Source organism: Lycium barbarum, chromosome 3, assembly GCF_019175385.1.
Source record: "Lycium barbarum isolate Lr01 chromosome 3, ASM1917538v2, whole genome shotgun sequence".
Classification (NCBI taxonomy): domain Eukaryota; kingdom Viridiplantae; phylum Streptophyta; class Magnoliopsida; order Solanales; family Solanaceae; genus Lycium; species Lycium barbarum.
The window spans coordinates 57451533-57463848 of record NC_083339.1 but is presented as its reverse complement, the minus strand read 5'-3'; the positions used below and the strand labels follow the sequence as shown (position 1 = coordinate 57463848).

General features: G+C 37.1%; 1 pseudogene; it reads left to right on the top strand.

The window, feature by feature from the left end:
• The first annotated feature begins 3640 nt into the window (after window positions 1-3640).
• LOC132630858 (uncharacterized) lies at window positions 3641-5071 on the top strand (annotated as a pseudogene).
• Window positions 5072-12316: the final 7245 nt, after the last annotated feature.

Sequence of the window (12316 nt, the reverse complement as noted above, 5' to 3'; positions counted from 1 at the left end):
ATACCTCCACCATATGTTCGCGTCGCCGCGAAACTGGTAGGACACATAATCAGCGTCGTGGGTCTCCACTATCCCCATACGGTGCAGCAACTCATGCATATCAAGAATAAACTCAGAAGCATCCTCAGACAAAGTACCAGAGAACCTCGGCGGTTCTAACGTCCTAAATCTCCCAACAAGGTCCTGATCAGAAGCAGTCATAACAGCACCCTCAATGGGCCTAATATCATCACCAGGAGTGGGTATCGCATCAATGCGAGGGGCCATAGCTACAGCGGGATGTGCTGCCCCCGTAGGTCCCTGCTCAGGCGCCTACGCCCCAACCTTAGTCTATGAACGCCTGCCAGGAGTAGTAGCACCGGCTGCCGCCTGGTGGGCATCAAGATGAAGTAATACTCTGGCCATAGTATCATGCATGGCCTGACTAGAAGTAACCTTAGGCTGTGTCTGTGCTGGAGCCACATCCTTGGGCTCAGGAGACGGAGATCTCTCTCGGCGCTATCCCACCGCAGGAGCCCTACCCCTGGTTGGGGCAGCCCTGCGGTATCTAGTTCTGCTGCGTCCTCTGGATATCGCTCGCCCTCGGGTGCCAGCTGTAACTGCGAGCTCTGGCACCTGATCTCGGGCCATAGTAGCTCGGATCCTCACCATCTGTGAGAGAAGATATAAGAGTTAGATACCAATTTGATCTTTCCGGATACAAATTAGAATAAATTAGCATGAAAGGATGAAAGAAAGTGAGATTTCCTAAATGTCTTATAGCCTCTCGCAGATAAGTATGGAGCTTATCATACCGATCCACGAAACTCTATTAGACACTCTCTTGTATTATAGACCGGGTAACTTAGGGCTCTGATACCCTTGCCACGACCTATTTTGCTTAAGCCGTGCGAGAACTTACCTTTCCTTCTCGATAAGCGAACCCTCAACCCAACAATAAATAAAGTCACAAAATATAACTAATCAAGCAGAAAAGAATAGATAAGTAAGTCTTACGATATATATAGTAGAATAGTGCGGAATAATAACAATACCCCTAAGGTCTAGTCTGAATAATACAAGAGCATCTAAAAGGGAAATAATACATGTCTGGAATAATAATACATAAAGTGTATATGTCTCTGAATAGAATAGGACATAAAGATAGAGAAGTATTCAAGGAAGTGGACGACCATGCTCACCCTAGAAACTCGAAGATAAAGATGAAACATCTATCAGCCACGTGTCACGGAAGTGGATCCAACCTGATACTCTGTATTCATAAAAGAATGCAGCAAGTACAGGTCAGTACAAAACAACAGTACTGATAGGTATCATCGACCGACTAAGCATAGCTAATACAATTCAGATAATAAGGCAGATAGATAGACAAACCAACAAGTATAAATCAAACATAATCAGAACCAAGTACACGTCATTGCCTAAGTAAAGCATCTAATCCTAATTATGCAAAGTCTGAATGTATCAAGTCCGAATCCAACATCACAAGTACAACTCCAAAACATCTCAAAATCAACCATAATGCAATACAATGCAATAGTGTATGAATGCAATGCAATGCAATGCCATGCAAATGCTGTGTACACATGTACTCCGGAAAACAATATTGACATCTTGGTAGCACAACCCAGTGTGACTCACGAAGTCTAAGTGCCACCTGTCTCAGATCTTTGCCCAACAGACAGACGGGACCCGGATCTTTGTCCACGGGGGGTTCTCACCAGTACCACTCTGGGGGACCTGCAAAGTCCATGCACTCACTCAATCAGCAATTCCGGAACTAACATTGGATATCGTCCACTCAATCAATGATTCCAGAACTAATATCGAATATCGGCCATCTCACATCACTCAAGTAAAAATCGAGCCCAGCTCATCAAGGTGTTTCATCAAATATCATCAGTATCTCAGCAGCTTATCATGAAAATGAGAGTGTGTGCAATGCATGTATTAACATTAATAATCATGCTCAATATCATAAGTACCAATAATGGGTACGCCAACAATATATCCGAATCACAAATATCAACAGTGGGTATGCCAACAATATAACCGAATCACAAGTACCAACAGTGGGTATGCCAACATTATCAAAATCAAGATGATAAAACAGAATCCAACATCTATCAACAACTCATGACATCAAGCCAACACAGTAGAACAATCAAATCATAACATAACAGGGTGGCTAGCCCCAAACACACAACAGGGCCTAAACTAAGACAATATCCAACCCAACTTCATACTGGAAGGTTCACATGCTATCTCCGACCATATAATCTAAATATGCGCTTCGCTATACGAAGTCTCACCAAGGGTAAGCTATAACCTACCTGGATGGCTGAACCGCAACACCAACAACTCACTCATTTGCCTTGCTTTTCCGTTGAACCTCAGAACCAAATTAGTCTAAGCATAATCAAAATCAAGATTAGAAATCATGAAGAACGATACTAATATTGCTACCATTCTATTTAGGTCAATTCTAACCCTAAAAATTAGGGAAACGGGCCCACAAGGGCAAAACGGAAAATTCAGAAGCAAAATATCAAATTAGGCACTAGGTGATCATAACCCAACCATTAATTGCTAAATTAACTCATAGATTTACCCAATTTCGAATTTGAAACAAAACCCCCAATTTGGGTATAAACCCTAACTCTTTGATTCAGAAATTCAACACTAGAAATGGAAGATATATGATTAACAAGCTTAGATTCATCAAAATCTAACATAAACCCTATCAATTTCATCATTTATTAGCCTAGAGAATATGTTCATCAAAACCCACATCCATCTTCCATCACTAAGGGATTATTAAAGGAAACGGGGAATCTATGACGATTAGGATCAATGGATTAGTAAAGGGATTAGCATGGTTTACCTCCAAGAATATTCTCCAATTATCTCCAAGAACAATCCCCAAAGCTCTAATTTCGAAGTGGAAATAAATGAGGGTTTAAAGGCTTATTTAAATCACACTTAATGAAATAACAGGCCCGTTACCGTCACGGCAGTAAAGGGGTCGCAACGGCGGCGCCACTACAATGCCATTTAGGCCGCCTTGGCGGTCTGGCTAAGATACACATGGTCGCCCCAGCGGCCAACACACCGCGATAGCGGTGCCACCATATCGTGCACCAGGTACCAGAATTCCTCCAATTTTTTAAAGTCTCAATCGAAATCTCGAGCCATTCCCGCGGCCATCTGCTCACAAACCACAAACACAGACCCACACAAAAATATGTTATGAACGCGCTCGTGGCCTCAGAATTTCCAACGGAGGTCTCGTTGACCGAGTCAACCCTTGATGCCTTAATTCTTATATCTCAACCCAAGTCCCAAAATGCATCCGAGTGCATTGAGAACCGAACCAAATACACACATATGTTCTAAACGACCATCCGAACCTGTCGGAATCGATGGAATTCCGAAAAAGGTCCGTTTATCCAAAGTCAACTTTGGGTCAATAATTTTTTACTTTAAGCCTATATTTCACAACAGTTACCAAAATCCGATCTAGACACCTCGGGAAGCGTGTCAACAGTCCACTCAGGTAAAAAATGAGCTAATCAATGCTCAGAAAAGGACAAAAATGCCGAAAAAACAATAACGACCAAACGGGTCGTTACAGTTACAAATGGAGTTGCGCCTTGGCAGTGAATTAAAGTCAATAAAACTAGCTTTTGTATGCACCGTACATGCATTCCATCTCACTCGGACTGCTAGTAAACCCCTGAAATGACCCATTTGCTATAACAATTTTATTTGACAGTGCGGTTACAGAGATAGTGCTATAGTTGTATATCAATTTCTTATTTGGGTTTTTAGTTGAAAGTGTGACATTCAATTCTGCAGTGAGAGGGTGGTGTTGGTTGTGGTGGTAATGAGGTTGAAATTTGAGACTCTGAGTGAGGAAGTTCAAAATATGGGGTGTTGAGGATGGTAAAGTACGGACAAAAATGGCACCAACAATGGCTACAAGGAGGAGAATAATGCAGATACTGATAACAGACCAAAAATAGCATATACAGAAACATCGCTGCCATTACAATTGTCGGCGATGTTTCCGTCGAAGCTGCATTTGGCCCATCATCATTTTTCTCCTCCTTGCAGCCGTTGCTGGTGGTATTTTCTACCTATTTTACCATCCTCAACGCCCTTATTCTTGGTTTCCACAGTCAAAATCTCTAATTTCAATCTTACTACCACCGCCGACGATACCACCCTCCTCACGACAAAATCGAACGTCACACTCTCGACAAAAACTCCAAATATGAAATTGATGTACAACTATAAGACCATAGATATAACTGTACTATCAAACCAAATTTTATAGCAAATGGGTGACTTATGGAGTTCAGTAGCAGCTCGAGTGACATTAGTATGATACATTAGACTCTGTCGAAGGTGTCTCAAGTGATTGATGTTGATTCGCTGTCGGCCTTCAAAAAACCTCAGTTGCTGAATATGAGGGTTATGGTGAAGATTGACAGATTGAGAAGCAAGATTGTTGAGTTCGGATAACCTATGAAGGAATTCCTGGACCGACTCTAAAGGGGAAAGTTCCAGTTGTGGCATCAACAAATTATGTCAAGTGCAAGGTTGATTTGAGAATCAGCCTCTTTAACTGGACGTTCTAATTTTGGCTCTGTTTTTTTTTTCTTCTGAATTTTTTGCGTTTAAGTTTATGGTATTTGTAGTCAGTATAAATTAATATCATTGAAAGTGCAAGAGGGGGGGTGAATTGTTAAAATGTTTCGCTCTGTTAGTCGACTAGGTCAAGCCAGTAGTCGACTATCTACTCTGCGAATATTAAGGTAAGTGCAGAAAATAAAAGACACACGTATTTTATACTGGTTCAGATTCAATGTGAATCGTAGTCCAGTCCCCTTGGGTTGCAAGGGTGATCTCTACAGCTCTTTTATAAGATTTGGTACAATGAAGGTTTTGAATGAAGTTCCTACGTCTACACTCAAAACACTCTTATTCTTTTTTATACAAAGCCTCACAAACTATAACTCTCCTTTCTCTCTTATTACACTATGAATCACACAGACTAACAATGTTTGTTTGAAAGTAAAGTAGAGCAATGGAGGTAATGAGACAATTGCATCGTTCTTGCGTTTGTGAAGCAACCCCTTTTATATTGTTTTAGGCTCTTCACGCAGAGAGTTCAACCCAAGAGATTTGATCCTTGGAAATGGAATCAGAGATCCTATTTCCAAGAATAAGACTGAGCTGTTGCTGCTTTCCTTGTGCGTTGAGGCAGTAGTAGATTTCTTACACCTCATGAGATATGCCTTTGATATTTTTCCTTCTTGAACCGATTTGATGCTGCTGAAATATTTCCTCTTTATTTTGCAGATGTGTTTGCCTTTTCTTGAAAGATATGCGGCTGAAGATTACAGCTGGTTACCCTAACCACGTTTGGGCTAGGAAGCCATTTGTCGAGTGAGCCCAACTCGTTGGGGCTGTTTTGTGGGCTTCCAATTTGTTGGGGCTGTTTTGTGGGCTCACATATATTCCTTATGTGATTTATTTACTATACCTGCACAAGTAAAATTGTAATCATAAAAACTTGACACTAACAATCATGACTTTTTGTCTTTTGCGTTTAAGGTAGTTGTCTTTTTTATTTATTATATGAGGTACCTGCTAAAGTATTGATTCAAAGTTACTGCTGCTTGATATATTAATGACATTGTTAGCTCTAATTAGCACATTAGCAATTACAATAAAGTAATTGAAGTTTAAGTACAAAAAAAAAAAAACTATGAAGTTAGTTGTATGCGAATATGAACTTCACAAGCAAATCAAGTTTGTGAAATTTGAAGATTTTGTTTGTGAATACAATAACTAATAAGATATGTTTGTCTTCTTTTTAAGTTTCTTAACGTTCTGCCTCCTCCGTCAAGAACTCCCATCACATCCCTTGCCGATCCACACCAACCCGACAGAACCGCAGCCGTTGCAGCTGCCGGTGATGTTTCTATAAATGCTGCTTTTGGTCCGTCATTAGTGTTATACCCTATTTTAACCGGGGTCAAAATAGTTTATAACATTCCGGTAATTCCGGGGTTATTTAAAGTTAAGAGTCGCCACCTAATTATTTAGGGTGAATTAGGACACCTAAAGTTCATTAAAGTTATTTTTAAAGTTTAACTCCATTTTAAGGTCTACGAAACCAAAGTCTAGGTAAGGGTTCAACTAACTTAAAGGAAAGGTATTAGGCACCCTTTAAGATCCGTTAACAACGGTTAACCGACCGGACTTAAAATTAATTAGGCTAAATATAAATATAATATTGTAGACAAGAAAATAGCTTTGTAAGTATTTGCTAAAATTATAGATAGATATATGAGAATGATATTTAAAATAGGTCTTGTAGGAAATGATAATTTGCATAAAAGAGTTTAGTTATAAATAAATTGAAGGAAACGTGGGATGGTGTAACGTTTTAAACATATTCAAAAATGACTCAAAAGGGGAGATATTAACTGATTTTTATTTTAGGAGTACATATAAGATAGGATTTTCTTTTCCTTTTTATTATGTTTACTAATTACGCCTAGCTAAAAGATGTACGTGATTGATTCAACCTTGAAGAGCTGTTTATGAAATATATTTGAGTTCATACTTACGTTTTGAATCTTCTAAGATAGTAAGAGTGAATCATGATTCCTTTAGCTCAAAATATGTAGTCATACTATTTTGAAAAATCAATTATTCTAATGAAAATAAATATTGTAAATACTATAAATAGTTTAAACCTAAATAGAAGAGAATGAAACTTGTGGCATTAATTATTAGTTTCCTTTTAAATTAACTATCCGTTATTTCTAACACTATCTATGCTAATTCTCCTATAATTCATCTAAGCTAAGAAGAAACAAGAGTAAGATGAAATGTTAGTCAAAACAATACAAGTTAAATGCAATAAAGTAAAATAGAGGTGTAAAAAAATAATGAGATAGGCTCAGCCCATTTTGGGCTGCTGTGAACGGTCTGCTTTGTTATTGGGCTTTAGCCCAGAATTTATTTTCTACTTTCTTTGTTGCGGACAAGACTGAGGGAAGATGACCCGAGAATATTATGTTGGGCTTTTAGCCCAACACTGAATGTGGCAGATGATGAGTCCCGAATTAAGACTCCATTTTTCTCCGATGTGTACATGTAAAGAAGAAGATAAAGATTAGCATAAAATTTAGAGAAAATACAGCAGCAAAATGAAGCATCAAGATAGCAACTTTTAGAACCTTAAAAGTGAAACAGATTATGATGAACGTCCATGTTTGGGATTTCTTATTTTCAACTAGTCATCCTTTCTAGCTACATACGTATTGTTTACTGCTCCCTCAATATAATATGATCAAATGTTAATTGTGATCTTCACCATTAATAATTATCAGTGTCCATCATAACTATATGGTTCCCACCGAGTTACACGATGGACAAATTTTATGTAGGCCCTTTAAATGTCATTTTCACGAGATAGCATTGAGGCTTCTGATTTTCTGCCTCACACAGAAAGGGTATCAGGTAAAATACTATAGCAGTCTTTACCTATCATTTCAAATTGCATTTTTGTCACAGACACACTTGGTACATATTATAACTTACCTATGAGTTGAATTCCAGTGTAAGTTTACCTTCTATAAAGCAAAACTCATTAAGGGATAAGAAGTAAATGAAGACATGAAATACTATTGGTCGATGCACCTACTGATTAAGGTTTATGAATCTGGCCCAAAAATCTTTACACCCATATAAGACAAATCAGGTAGACAGTAAAGCTACAAACCAACAAAGGGTACACCATGACTGAGGAACAAACATTCTAGGCAAGCATGGACAGATTTTTTTTGAAATTTAAATAGCTGTGGGCGCACATTTACAGCTTGTTTCATGCCCTAGACATAGCAGAACAGGGGAAAAAGGGAAAGGAACAACAACCAGAGTCAATCAGACACGGGGAGAGGATAATAATGAATATGAAGTATGACATGTTAAGCATGTATTAGCTACACATAGATCTTGCTTGATTCCTATTGAGTTCGCGACCTGTTGATGTCAACATATAATCATCATAGAGGTACATTTCATAATCCTAAATTAAACCAACAACATTCTGTTCTAAATAAAAATCAAACACAAGACACACTCATGACACAATCTTTCCACCTGGTACCAATATGCTTTCGTCTACCGATTTCAAAACAAGTAGGGCATAATAGGAAAGCACAAATAGAAAAGATATTGACTGGAGCAAGGACTGAACTAACTCAATCAAACACATACTAAGTACCCAAAAAAACGAACAGATTCAGAATAACGCAACACCTTTGCTGGATTTAAAACTCTCATGAACTCATTAAGAGGGCAGACAGTTAGATACTTATAAATCATGACCAAATATGCTTCGAAAACATACCAGTGATGGGATTAGGCCAATAGGACTAAACATGGACAAACTGCGAAACAGAGTATTTTTGTTGTCGAATTCCTATATACAACATCTAAACCCCACAACGGACCCTGAATACAGTCATATTACACTACTAACACATAACATAGACTATTAAAACTAGTATAGGTATTGACAGATTTATTTCATGAATTTTTCATAAACAAACACTCGGATATGACTGGTATCATGGTCTGAGATATGTTTATCTTCATAGAGGCATACTAATCAAACTGAAAATATAACTAGGTCTAATACATGATTGCTAATAGAACTTAGCACAGAACACAGATTTGAGACCACATTGAATCAGCAACCAACATCGATATGTCGTATAATCATTTCATCACCTCTAAACCTAATAAATTGCATTCATAACAGAATATGCTATTTCGAACAAAAGAGCAGAAGAGGGACAGTGCTGACCTTTTGCGAGTGCAGTCAACTGAGTATCGATGGCCTCGAATCTACCTCGACTCCAAAGTAAAAGCCGAATTTATAAAAATGAATAATCTAACACTCCAAATGAGTGTTTTCAGATATAGTGATTCAAGAGGGGTCCGTATATTGAAAAGAAACTAATCAGTGTTGTCTTTTTAGAAAATGCAAACTGCTAAAAAAGAACTCAAAACCCAGAAATTCTTCTATAAAAAATGTTAAAGAACAAATCAAAGTAGTGTGAAATTTAGGGTATGCTACGGACCCAAAAAGCCATCTCTTCGGCTGAGGACTTAAAGCCCTCTTATAGTAGATGAAAAACTAGGGTTTGTCCTCGTTTTTGGGCGGGATTCCAAGTTGAATTTTGAATCACAAAAGACGTTGAATCTGAAACCCTCTGTTTTGTATCCATAGATTTTCAGATAAAGCGAAAGTATTTTTTGTCATCTCGTGTTGACTCGATCGTTGAAGACAGGAGAGAGAGAAACTTGTATAGAAATGGCAAGACCAAATCTGCCATGGCTGAAAGAGGGACTGAGTTTTCGCCTGAAGTGGAGGAGAGAGGAAGAGAAAGGGCAAGAGAGAGGGATGAGAGGAGAGATGCGGCTGTCGTCTTCTTCTTGGCGATGAAGGAGTTTAGGTCTTTAATTAAGGTAGTGGGCCGGACGGGTCGGGTAATGTTGGGCTGGTCGGTTTTGGGTAGCGAAATGATTGTTGGGCTAGATCGTTGGTCCGAAAGTGTGAGGGATAGTGGGGATCCGAAAAATATTTGTTTGATTGGGCTTGGGATTTGGCTGAATTTCATGGATCCTTCCTCCTTTACTTAAATTATCCCCGGGCTTCTAATTTAATGACTAGTAACTAGTACAATATATATTATGTGAAGATAAATAGTAATTAGTATATAGAAAGTAAAGGGTTTAATAAAGTAAAGTTAATTTAACGAGTACAAATCCTAAAATGAAACGATGACGAACCATTTAAAATTTGTGATAAAGTAATAATAGTAATATTGATAGTAGAATAGTGAAGATGAAAGTAACGATGTTAATAGTAGTAGAAAATAAAATATTAGTGAAAACAAAGTGTTTAGCTCGTCAATAAATTAGAAGTTCCAGGAAATAAATTGAAATAAAGGAGGGACGAAATTAGGTGTCAACAATTAGCATCTGCATTATTCTCCTCCTTGCAGCCATTTCTGGTGCCATTTTGTATGTACTTTACCATCTTCACGCCCAATCTTCTTAGTTTCCTCACTCAAAATCTCAAATTTCAACCTCACTACCGCTGCCGACAGGACCACTCTCTTCACTACAAAATTGAATGTCACACTCTCAAACCCAAATAAGAAATTAATATACAACTATAACACTATCTAATACACTGTCAAATCAAATTGATATAGAAAATGGGTTGGCGGGATTTAGTAGATCAGTTGGTTGGCTACTTGAACTCTCACCTTGTTGGTGAGGGTTCGAATCCCCACATTGTAATCCCTTTCCCCATTTTCCCTTCCCCTCCCCCCATGTAGTAAAAACAATTTAAAAAAAAATTAAAAAAATGGGTCATTTTCGGGATCCACTAGCAGTCCGAGTGACATGAGATGCACATAGGACACACGAGATGCACATGTGATGCACGCAGAAGCTAGTTTTCTTCAATATATTCTGAATTGAATTTGAAGAAAATAAGTTGGTTGGAAGAGCTTTGAGTGGTGAAATTGTATCCACCATGGATGAACAATGAAGCTTTTGGGTTTTAATTTTTAGCAGGTTGGGTGGGTGGGGGTGGGTTAAGAGGGTTTAAATGGGTTACTAGATTTAATTGAAAAAAATGTGTCGCATAGGTTAAATTATATAGGGCGATGGGGATTAAACAGATAGGGTAAATATAGTCTGAAAGTTGGATGGAAAGGACAAGTATGGCGTGAAAGTTGGATGACAAGGACAAATATGTCAAAATGTATATCGAAGGGAAAAATAGCTTTTTTTAAAAGTATATCGGCAAATCTGACCCTTTTCCATTTATATAATCCGTTTATGCACTAAAGTTTTTTAAACACTTAGAAGTCGTTTGGTTGTTGACTAGGAAGGAAGCTATTCACGTATTAAAATTAGCACAACTCATTCCATGTTTGATACCTTTTTAGTAGCTTTGTATAAAATTCAGCACATCAAGTACGATGTTTGATTATCATTTTTTAATCCCACGTAATAAAATATGTAAAAATTATGAGTTAATTTATGTATTATTTTATACAGAATAGGAGATGGAATAACTGATACATGAATTATTGATACATAAATAACTAAACTCTGCATGCATAACTAATTCTTACATTACTAATATTTACATAACTCTAACCAACAACCAAACAATCCTTACTATAATCTGCTACTTTCAATGAGCTAATCCAAATGAGCTGAACAACAGGAAGGAAATTCTTCTATAAAGAAAGCATAAATTATGTAAGCAGTTTCATTTCTTTTAAAAAATCTTACAACTTTTATATTATCTATATTACAAGAGAACAATAATGAGGAACAACAAAGGAAAATATGCTCGACTATTATACTTTCAGGGCCGGCCTAAGGGTAAGGCAAATGAAGCCTTTGCCTTAGGCCCCCAAAATTACTACAAATACTAGGTATTATATATTATTATATATAACACATAATTTATGTATTATTATTAATATTAATAATTAAAAAAAATTAACTTTTATTTTAGTTTGATTGAAGATGTACAAATGAGTGAGTAAATAACGGTAAAAAAATTCTTTAAATTAAATAGTATATTAATATTTTTTGTTGATTCTAATTTTTCTTTCTCTATGTACACTCATTTCTCTTTCACGTTTTTTATGATTTTACTTTCGATTTTTCTAAATTAGCTACTTAATTTTGTCATGTTTTGATCCATGCATCAGAAATCAAGTACATTTGTCAACTTTTTTAACTGAGAAATCACTAAAAGCAAGTGACACAAAATTAGAACCTCGATGGATAATAGGCCTGTTTTTCTACCTTGCTACATTTAATTACCATGCTTTTGCCTACGGTAAAGTTGGGAATTGTGATGTGCGTGCCTTACCGTTAGATAAAACATTTGGGGGTTCTTTTGTGTCTCATTATAAATTATATGAATTTTGCGAAATAAGTTTAAGGACCTTTTGATATATTTTCGCTTTAGGCCACCAACATCATTGAGCCGCCCCTGTATACTTTCTTCATCCCGATTTATGTGATACTTTTCGCTTTTCGAGAGTCAATTTGACAAAACTTTGAAGCTAAATTGGATTAGATTAACTCAATTGTTTAAGATTAAAATTTATATATTTGAAAACTATATGAAAAGCACTATAGTTGCAAATTTTCTCACAACAATTTGGTAAAAAAAAATACATCTTAA